Source organism: Triticum dicoccoides, chromosome 2B, assembly GCF_002162155.2.
Source record: "Triticum dicoccoides isolate Atlit2015 ecotype Zavitan chromosome 2B, WEW_v2.0, whole genome shotgun sequence".
In the NCBI taxonomy this organism is placed as follows: domain Eukaryota; kingdom Viridiplantae; phylum Streptophyta; class Magnoliopsida; order Poales; family Poaceae; genus Triticum; species Triticum dicoccoides.
This window is the reverse complement of record NC_041383.1, coordinates 538,984,758-538,996,112: the sequence shown is the minus strand read 5'-3', so window position 1 is coordinate 538,996,112 and position 11,355 is coordinate 538,984,758.

The following is an 11,355-nucleotide window of genomic DNA, read 5'->3' as shown; positions in this document are numbered from 1 at the left end:
GCTAGCGCCACCGCCTGCCGCCGCCGTCGCCGCGTCGCTGTTGCCCCGCCGCCCCGCCGGAGCCCCGCCTCGACCACGCCTCCCCGCCTGAAGCCACGGCCTCGCCCCATCTTCGACCACCGTTGTGGCACGAGGACCGAGTAGCCCGGAGTTCCACCTAGCCGAATCGTCGTCCTCTCCATCGTCACTGGACCCCGCCGCATCAACCTTCATCAAGCCCGCTGCCTTGGACCCTACGCCCCACCGTGAGCCGCCGCTTTTCCCTCCTCCTCTCCTCGCGTCGGCTTCCCCGGCTCGCCTCGACACCGTGCACCCCGGTCCCCACCCTCGTGCGCGCCCGCGCCATCTCTGGCCGCGCCCGATGCGCACTCACCGCGCCCGATGCACGCTCACCGCGCCCCCATCCGCGCACACAGGTCCCTGGACCGCCCTCTGCTGCGCCTGCTTGAGGGCGGCCGCACGCATCGTGCTCCCCTGGCCAAAGCGCCCTTGCACCCCGCCTCAGCTCGTCCATCGCTGGATCTGCCGGGCCTTCCCCCGTTGCTGGTCGCACGTCCCGCGTCGTGCGCCTCGCCTTGCCACTCCCCTGCCTGTGCCGCTTCCTCGCCGCCCGGCCGCCTGGCCGGCGCCGTGGCCATCGGCCTCCCCTGCTCCAGCGCCCTGCCGGCTCCGTCCACCCCTGGGCGTGCGCCCAAACGAACGGGTGATGGGCACCCGTTGCGCCCGAAACCGCTAACGCCGACGCCCGCTAAGGTCCCTAGGGCCTATGACAAACGGGGCCCAGCCCCAGAACGTTTTTATTAAAAAAAGAATTAAAAATAAATAATAATTAAAATGTTAATTCATTAATTAATAGAATGATTAATTAACTTAATTAATTTTGATTAGATTAACCTAATCACTAGTTAACTTAATTAAAACCTTGATTAGCCTGAACAGTTAATGACATATGGACCCCACACGTCAGCTTGACCCAGTCAACATCTCTGTTGACTGATGACGTCATGCTGACGTCATGCTGGTGCAGTAATGCCATTTTCGAATTAAATTAATAATAATAATTTAAAAATGATTAAATCTTTATAAAATAATATAAAATAAACTATAGCTCGGATGGAAAAACTTTGTACATGAAAGTTGCTCAGAACGACGAGACGAATCCGGATAAGCAGCCCGTTCGTCCGCCACACATCCCTAGCATAGCAAACATGTAACTTTCCCCCTTCGGTCCGTCTATCCGAAAACGTGAAACACCGGGAATACTTTCCTGGATGTCCCCCCCTCACCGGTATCACCTACCACTACGTTAGGTCACCCCTAGCACCGCATATTGCCGCGTCTTGCTTTGTGTTACATTTGATTGCTCTATTATTTATTGTGTTCCCCCTCCGTTACTTCTTTCCGGTAGACTCTGAGACCGGTGCCGATGTCCGTGTGTTCGGCTACACTGAAGACGACCCCTTCTACTTGCCAGAGCAACCAGGCAAGCCCCCCCTTGACCACCAGATATCGCCTATTCTTCTCTATACTGCTTGCATTAGAGTAGTGTAGCATGTTATTGTTCGGTTACTCCTGTTCTGTTGCATAGCCTATCATTGTTGCTACAGTCATTGATACCTTACCCGCAATCTTAAATGCTTAGTATAGGATGCTAGTTTATCATCATTGGCCCTACATTCTTGTCGGTCTGCCTTGCTATACTATCGGGCCGTGATCACTTGGGAGGTGATCTCGGGAATATACTATACATATATACATACTATATAGATGGTGACTAAAGTCGGGTTGGCTCGAAGAGTACCCGCGAGTGATTCACGGATTGGGGGCTGAAAGGACCTTTGTCCCGCCGGCCCTCTGTGTGGATCTTTGTGGCGGAGCGACAGGGCAGGTTGAGACCGCCTAGGAGAGAGGTGGGCCTGGCTGTCACGCCCAAGATGCGACTCTATCCTAAAGGAACTCGAAGGTCCCACCAAGGATAGAAGCGCATCTTGAAGACGCTTTTGCAAGGTGGATATCATTACATCAACATTACATAATAGATGGGGATACATACAAAGGGCATACCATGCCACACGAATACAACATCATCTTACATAAGGGAACCATCCGACTACGGATGAAACACAAACAGAAACTCAAACAACATCCACCCTGCTAGCCCAGGCTGCCGACCTGGAACCTATCCCCTAATCGAAGAAGAAGTAGAAGAAGAACTCCAAACAAGCAAACATCGCTCTCGCGTCAAGATCATCGCACAACCTGTACCTGCAACTGTTGTTGTAGTAATCTGTGAGCCACGAGGACTCAGCAATCCCATTACCATGGGTATCAAGACTAGCAAAGCTTAATAGGAAAGGAAGGGGTAAACTGGTGAGGTTGCAGCAGCGACTAAGCATATATGGTGGCTAACATACGCAAATAAGAGCGAGAAGAGAGAAAACGGAATGGTCGTGAAGCTAGCAATGATCAAGATGTGATCCTGAACTCCTACATACGTCAAACATAACCCAAAGACCGTGTTCACTTCCCGGACTCCGCGGAGAAGAGACTATCACGGCTACACACGCGGTTGATGCGTTTTAATTCGGATCTGGTGTCAAGTTATCTACAACCGGACATTAACAAATTCCCATCTGCCACATAACCACGGGCACGGCTTTTGAAAGATAATACCCTGCGGGGGTGTCCCAACTTAGCCCATGATAAGCTCTCGCGATCAACGAAGGATATTCCTTCTCCCAGGAAGACCCGATCAGTCTTGGAATCCCGGTTTACAAGACATCTCGACAATGGTAAAACAAGACCAGCAAAGCCGCCCGATGTGCCGAAAAATCCCGATAGGAGCTGCACATATCTCGTTCTCAGGGTACACTGGATAAACACTACGTACAACTAAAACCATCCCTCAAGTTTCCCCGAGGTGGCGCTGCAAGTGGCTCTAGTTTGGACCAACACTCGGAGGAGCACTGGCCCGGGGGGTAAAATAAAGATGACCCTCGGGCTCCGGAAACCCAAGGGAAAAAGGGCTAGGTGAGGCAAATGGTAAAACCAAGGTTGGGCCTTGCTGGAGGAGTTTTATTCAAAGCGAACTATCAAGGGGGTCCCATAAATCACCCAACCGCGTAAGGAACGCAAAATCCGGGAACATAACACCAGTATGATGAAAACTAGGGCGGCAAGAGTGGAACAAAACACCAGGCATAAGGCCGAGCCTTCCACCCTTTACCAAGTATATAGATGCATTAATTAAATAAGAGATATTGTGATATCCCAACATAATCCTGTCCACCATGGAGCAATCTTCAACTTCACCTGCAACTAGCAACACTATAAGAGGGGCTGAACAAAGCGGTAACATAGCCAAGCAACAGTTTGCTAGGAAGGGTGACAAAGGTTAGAGGTTCATGGCAATTTGGGAGGCTTGAAGAGTAATTGATAGGTAGCGCAGCAAAGCGATAGAACGAATCAACTAGCATAGCAATGATAGTAGTGAGATCTAGGGTAGCGGTCATCTTGCCTGAAATCCCGCTAGGAAGAAGAACGAGTCCATGAAGTAGACGAACGGGAGTAGTCGAACGAATCCTCACAATCGCAGCATTACCGGAACTAAGAAGCAACACCGGAAAGAAACAAACAACATGGTAAATGCACAAGCATAAACATGGCATGATGCACAAACAAATATGATGCATGTCGGGTTTAATGAGGCATGGCATGGCAAAGTGCAACAAACAATACTACAAGTTAAGTGGAGCTCAATATGCAACGAGTTGCATATTGACAAAACACCACATGGACATATTTAGTTGAATCTTGTTTAAGCTACCAAGCAATATTAAATGTTGTTAAACATGGCAAGAGGTGAAGCATAATTAAACTACCTACCTAGGCAAGTTTAAATGAGGCCGGAACAACAAACAACAATTCCGGAAAATCCTCATGTCCATATTTTGAATTAGCTACTGTTCTGCCCTAAACCATATTTTAGAGTTGTTAAACAGGAAAATAAAGTGCACCATGTTAAACTAGGCATTTTTCCACCCCATTTACATATAAAGTTTATTTAAAACCGAGCTACGGTTATTTAGATATGAAATAAATCATTTTAACATGGCATTTTAGCAAATTAAATCAAACAGCAAGTTAAACATTTTAACATGGGATGAAAGTGGCATATTATGAAAGTGCATGAAAAACTGAGCAAGTTACATAGATGACATGTTTAAATCCGATGCACGGTTATTTAGTTGTGAGTAGTTTAAAATCATGGCATTTTCTGTAGTTATGCATGCACAGGGTATTTAGCAAATTCGTCCAGGGGAAAAAAACACCCACGGGCTGAAACTGGGGCACTGCTGGGCTGAACAGGAAGGGCTGTGGCGAGCTCACCCATGGGCCAAGCCCAGTTCGGTGGGGAGGAGGCCGTCGGGGTGAGGAGGCGCGCGAGCTGGGCCTTGGACGGCTGCGGTCAACGAAAGCAGGGCAGCGGCTCTAGCGGTCGTGGCGCTCGTCTGCGGCTCGAGGAAGGACGTCCATGGCTGCTCCTGCTTGGGGTTCCTGGTTAGAGAGAGATAGATGGATTTGAGAGACAGAGAGAAAGGCAGGAGAAGGAAGGGAAGGGACGGCATGGGGCTCATCTGCGGCGGCCGGAGGTGCTGATGGACGAGGTTGGAGCGGGAGGCGGACACGGCAAGGCAGGGGGCCGAGGTGCTCGGGCGCGAGGCTGTGTGGTGAACTTGCAGGAGCTAGAGGTGGGAGGTGCTCTGTGGTTGGCTGGGTTTGCAATTCGAGGAGGTGGGGATCGACTGGATGGATGGATCGGGCAGGATGGATCCCGAGAGAGAAGGTAGGTGGCGGCGGGCAGGAGGATGGACGGGACATCTCTCCTCAATTTTAGGGTTGGACTATATATTTATAGCATAAGAAATTTAGGAAGGGGTTTAGAATGACCCTCCGATTTAGATCGGACGCTCGAGATAAATAGGTTGGGGAGTCCAACAAAAACACGAAGATGTTTAAGGGATGTTTGAGGATGAAACGGACCCATCGGTCACGACTGACCGGTTCGGGTTCGGGTAAGTTTCGGACACGCACACTAGGGGGTCAGTGCACTGTGCAGAAAGGGCCAAACGATCAGACAACAAAAGAACGGTTGGTCTGAGAAACGTCAACGGAGGCGAGGGAGAAGCGGTAACTAACAACGGATGCAAGTTTAAGAAAACAATGCTGATGCAATGCGCATGATGCTATGAGATGAAATGCAAGACATGAACAAAATGCAAAACAAAAAAAACAAAAAAACCCAACCACGGAGGAAAAAAATCATATCGCATCTCCGGAAAAGGCAAGAGTTGGAGTTACGAATATGGAACGTTGTATCCGGGGCGTTACAACACTCCACCACTACGAGAGGATCTCGTCCCGAGATCTAAGGACGGAACCAGAGAAAAGCGGAAGAGGAAGAAAAGAGGTAAACTAAGTTGCTTCTTTGACGAACGAGTGAAACCACGAACCTTGAGAGGTTGAGCAAAATGAAAGAAAGAAAACAACGAAGATGAACAAAGTTGGAAACACTCCGTTAGGAAAGAGGAACAAGGGATACGGCGAGAACCAAGAGGTTTAGTGATAAAATAGATATTGAAACCCCTCCGGTTAAAACTAGATAGAGAAGGAATAAGATTGATATAATTTGAGCAGCACTCCGACTGATAGATAAAGGAAAACTTGATAAGATGAAAAGAACTTGAAGAGAAGACACAACACTCCGGTTAAATGGATAAGCAAGAAAAGAACACGATCCTCACGAAACGAGGTGATGGGTGACGAGCACAACATCAAAATGCCTCCGGAAGAAAGAATAGAAGATAGATCATTGGAATAACATAATGTAGGAGAAAATGCCAACTTCTGCCACAAATGAGCTTGGAAAGCACCCTTCCAAGAAGGTTATAACGGAGTTGTTGCAAAACCAACAACGAAAAGAATAAGCTTGTAGTGGGCTTATCGAAAACATCTCAAGACTATGAGGTGACAACCAGCCACTAATGGAAACCATTGATTTGATTGAGAGCACCAAAGAGAGGAAAACTTCTTCCACCAAGAGGATAAAGATCAAGCTTGGGTCATGCATAATCACCACAAATAGCAACAACCCTTAAGGAAGAGCTTTAGGTGAAATCTGACACAAGATAACTCCAACGAAGAAGTTGATTGGTCGAAAATATCTCTTGAACGAAGAGAAAATGATGGATTTAAAATACCTCATTCTTGACAACATATGAATCATGAAACATGAAAGAAATTGTCAAGAGTGACATAACACCACCTCAAAAGATAAGGTAGAAAGAATTGCACTTCGAAATGCAAGAAGAAGAATACTTGAACTCCTCAAAACAAAACATGTGTTGAGCACCATGTTTATTTAGAGTATAGCTTGGCGGGTCATAACTTCAAGAGAAATCTTGAAGAACAATTGAAGAATGAAAATAATCCTTGACGAACCACCATGTAGAGCCTCCATTTAGAACTCTGGTAATAAAAGGGTGGTATAAAGGAAGAGAAGTTGAAAACACAAGGTGAAGCCTTGCAATGATTTAGATGGAGCTTCGCGATGATATAACTGAGAGAACTGACAAGATTTAAGAGGAACTCTTCTTTGGACTTCAAAATTTGAGAATGGCGACGAGAAACACCACCATGAATTGTTGAGACACTCCAGAATGAAAATTAGAAAGGTTGAACCAACGACGAAAAGAATTTGAAAGATCTTGGAGAAAGACATATGACTGATGATAACCCATTCTTACGTCAAACTTTGAAAAGAATTTGGGAATGACTCCGAGAAAATTAGAAGAGTCAGGTAAGATCCTGAGAAAAGACCTGTGGGTTAGGGCCCACTCGAAAGAACCATCATTGAAGGATTGCTTGAAATAGAGATTGCACCGTTAGAATTAAATAACTTGAATGAGATAACAATCTCCAAATAGCTTGAACGGATTAAGAATGGAAATACAAATCTTCTGAGATATCTTCAACACTCTGGAACAAATGAATAGCAAGAGGTGAGTGATTGAGAGGTGCACCGGCATGAGAAAGCATTTGACACAAGGAAAGGAATATGATCAACACTGAAAGCTTGAATTGGATCCACCGGAGAAGAAAAAAGAACGGAGGATGATGAACTTGAAACTGTTGAGCATCTTCATGGGAAATCACCGGATAAGAACATTGAAAGAAAAGAATGAAGAGACTTCACATGAATAAATGGATACTTGATTAAAATAAATGAGTCCTTGAAGAAAAGGGTGGGAGGGTGGGGAAAAACAAAGACAACTTGGGATGAACGAAACAAACGCCGTTGAGAAAACTTAGAATTGATCTTGCGGATGTTGAAAATGATCGGATCCACTTCAGGAGAAGCACACCGGTTGGAAAAAAATTGACATGACAATCTCGATGATAAAAAAGGATTAGTATTCACATAGCAATATGAGAACACCGTTTAGGAAAGGTATGGATTCAACATTTGACTTAGAAGCAACTCGAATACCACAATCAAAACAAAACAAAAGATTTGGCTTGCAGAATAAGCCGGAACAAATACATATGATAGAGATTTACCCAATCCCATATCACGCATCTGTCGGAAAGATATTCTAGGAGCTACTTGAGTTCCCACCTATAAAACTCCCAAAACTTTCTGGTTATGCAATCTGGTGTTGGGGATACAGGGGAAGCAACATATCTCACCCAAACTAACAATACCTACATCCAGCTGTATCCATCCGTCAACACATAACCAAGAAAACTCCGGAAATCGTGTACCTCAACCTTTGAAAAGCATCCGTTATATGAGCTATGGCAATACTCCCGAACTCCCCAGTACTGGGTGGCGTCGAGGTTATCTCACCAACAACTGCATAAAAGAGATTTTCGATGTCGGCAAAACTCAGGTATTCCAGAACTGCAACGATAAAATTGTGACGACAACACCTCGGAGCTCAACTCCCCGGGACACTGCCACAACCCTTAAATGTCAGGAGGCACCAAGAACAATGTTCTCGTCACAAAACCATCGGAACGATTCCAAGATACCCGCGTGATCCTAATTTTTTTAGTGAAATTTGAGGAGAGGAAAGACAAAACATCTACGCCAGGAGACCTCACTAGAGCGACGAAGGGACTGAGGAGTAAAAAGAATCCTACTCTCCGATATATATAATCCTAAGACTCAAAATAGTTTTTTTCTAGACTCAACAACGACCAACAATCAAGGGGGCTCCTATGGTCGGTCGAGGCTCTGATACCACCTTGCAAAAGTGTCTTCAAGATGCACTTCTATCCTTGGTGGGACCTTCGAGTTCCTTTAGGATAGGGTCGCATCTTGGGCGTGACACTGGCCCTGTTCGGTGTTCGCGGATACTTAACACGCTTAACGAGATCTTGGTATTTGATCTGAGTCTGGCCACTGGCCTATACGCACTAACCAACTACGCGGGAAAGGTATGGGCACTCGATGTCGTGGTATCAGCCGAAGCCTTCTTGACGTCAGCGACTGAGCGGCGCGCGTCGGATTGGAACGTAAGCCTGCTCTTGTATTAAGGAGGCTAGTTCTGCTTCCGGCCGCGTTCGCAACATGCAGGTGTGCAATGGGTGATGGGCCCAGACCCCTGCGCCATAGGATTTAGACCGGTGTGCTGACCTCTCTGTTGTGCCTAGGTGGGGCTGCGACGTGTTGATCTTCCGAGGCCGGGTGAGGGAGTCCTGGATTAGGGGGTGTCCGGATAGCCGAACTACCATCATCGGCCGGACTCCAAGACTATGAAGATACAAGATTGAAGACTCCGTCCCGTGTCCGGATGGGACTTTCCTTGGCGTGGAAGGCAAGCTTGGCGATACGGATATGTAGATCTCCTACCATTGTAACCGACTCTATGTAACCCTAGCCCTCTCCGGTGTCTATATAAACCGGATGGCTTTTAGTCCGTAGGACAACAACATCAACCCTTACAATCATACCATAGGCTAGCTTCTAGGGTTTAGCCTCCTTGATCTCGTGGTAGATCCACTCTTGTAACATCCACAATATCAATATCAATCAAGCAGGACGTAGGGTTTTACCTCCATCAAGAGGGCCCGAACCTGGGTAAAACATCGTGTCCCTTGTCTCCTGTTACCATCCGCCTAGACGCACAGTTCGAGACCCCCTACCCGAGATCCGCCGGTTTTGACACCGACATTGGTGCTTTCATTGAGAGTTCCTCTGTGTCGTCACCGATAGGCTTGATGGCCTCTTCAATCAACAACAACGCAATCCTGGGTGAGACTTTTCTCCCCGGACAGATCCTCGTATTCGGCGGCTTCGCACTGCGGGCCAACTCACTTGGCCATCTGGAGCAGATCGAAAGCTACGCCCCTGGCCGTCAGGTCAGGTTTGGAAGCCTAAACTTCACGGCCGATATCCGGGGGGACTTGATCTTCGATGGATCCGAGCCACAGCCGAGCGTGCCGCACTGTCACGATGGGCACGAGCTAACTCTGCCGCCGGACAGTACCTTGGAGGCCGCACACGAATCCGCTCCGGCCAATAGTCCGGAGCCGATCACGCAGATCGAGGACGGGTGGCTGGACACCGCCTCGGGAGCTACAACTTCCACGGCGAAGGAGCCGAACACTGACCTTGTCCCGCATAAGGCTCATGACTCCGAGGTGCCGGACTCCCTGCCGGACTCCGAACCTCCTGCGCCCCTGCCAGTCGAATCCGATTGGGCGCCGATCATGGAATTCACGCTGCGGACATGTTTCAGCACTCACCCTTCGGCGACATCTTAAATTCGCTGAAGCATCTCTCACTATCCGGAGAGCCCTGGCCGGACTACGGCGAGGATGGTTGGGACGCGGACGACGAAGAAATTCAGAGCCCACCCACCACCCACTTCGTAGCCACTGTCGACGATTTAACCGACGTGCTAAACTACGACTCCGAAGACATTGACGGTATGGACGACGATGACGGAGACAATCAAGAACCAGCGCCTACAGGGCACTGGAAGGCCACCTTGTCACACAACATATATATGGTGGACACCCCAAAAGGAAGCGATAACGAGGAACAACGGGACGCGGCAGAGGATAATCCCGCTGACAAACAAACAAAACGGCGACGTAGACGCCGCCCTAAGTCCCGCCTCGATCAAAGCAGCATTCCTAACGACCCAGCAATAGAGCAGGGCAATCCAGTGGACGACGAACAGGCAACCAAGCAACCGTCCGAACAGGACGAGCCGGATAATCAACCCCTTCCCGGAGCAATCAACAGTCCGGACACACCACCGGAGCACAAGAATCTTCACAAAAGACTCGTCGCCACTGCAAGAAGTTTGAAGAAGGAAAAACGGAAGCTCAAAATAGCGGAAGACATACTCAGAATGAAGTGGAGCAAGGTACTCAAGACCGCATACAAGTATGGCAACGTCCATCAAACAAAGAGCTACCCGAAGCGCAAGCTGCTGCCAGAATTTGACGAGGAAGCCATAGAGCCCTAACAACCAAAAAATAAAGAGGCCGCCTGGCCGGATAGACGGCCAGATGACAGGCCGAAAGCGACAAGCGGCACCGCACACAAGCCGACTTATGATCCTGGGAGGATAGATGGCCCAACTAGGTCCATCTACGGGCCAAAAAAGAGGGCCCCGAGAAGTAACACAACACGACAAGTGTTCGAAGACAGCGACACACCCAAGTACAGGGGCACCGCACACCCGCTATGTTTCACCGATGAGGTGCTGGATCATGAATTTCCAGCAGGGTTCAAACCTATAAACATAGAGGCATACGACAGCACAACAGACCCCGGAGTCTAGATAGAAGATTACATACTACACATACACATGGCTAGAGGAGATGATCTCCACGCCATAAAGTATCTACCCCTCAAGCTCAAAGGGCCAGCTCGGCATTGGCTCAAAAGCCTCCCAGAAAACACTGTTGGAAGTTGGGAAGAGCTTGAGGACGCGTTTAGAGCAAATTTCCAAGGGACTTATGTCCGCCCTCCGGATGCAGACGATCTAAGTCATATAACTCAACAGCCCGGAGAGTCAGCGCGCAAATTCTGGAACAGGTTCCTTACCAAAAAGAACCAAATAGTTGACTGTCCGGACGCGGAAGCCTTAGCAGCTTTCAAACACAATGTCCGAGACGAATGGCTTGCCAGACGAATGGCTTGCCAGACACAATGTCCGGCAGACTCAACGCAAAACACAGGGGGCTCGGTACGCCAAGCGAGGACGATGACGAACCCCACCAGTAGAGCACCGGAAGTCAGAAGACTTTCCCACAAGAAGTCAAAACAGTAAA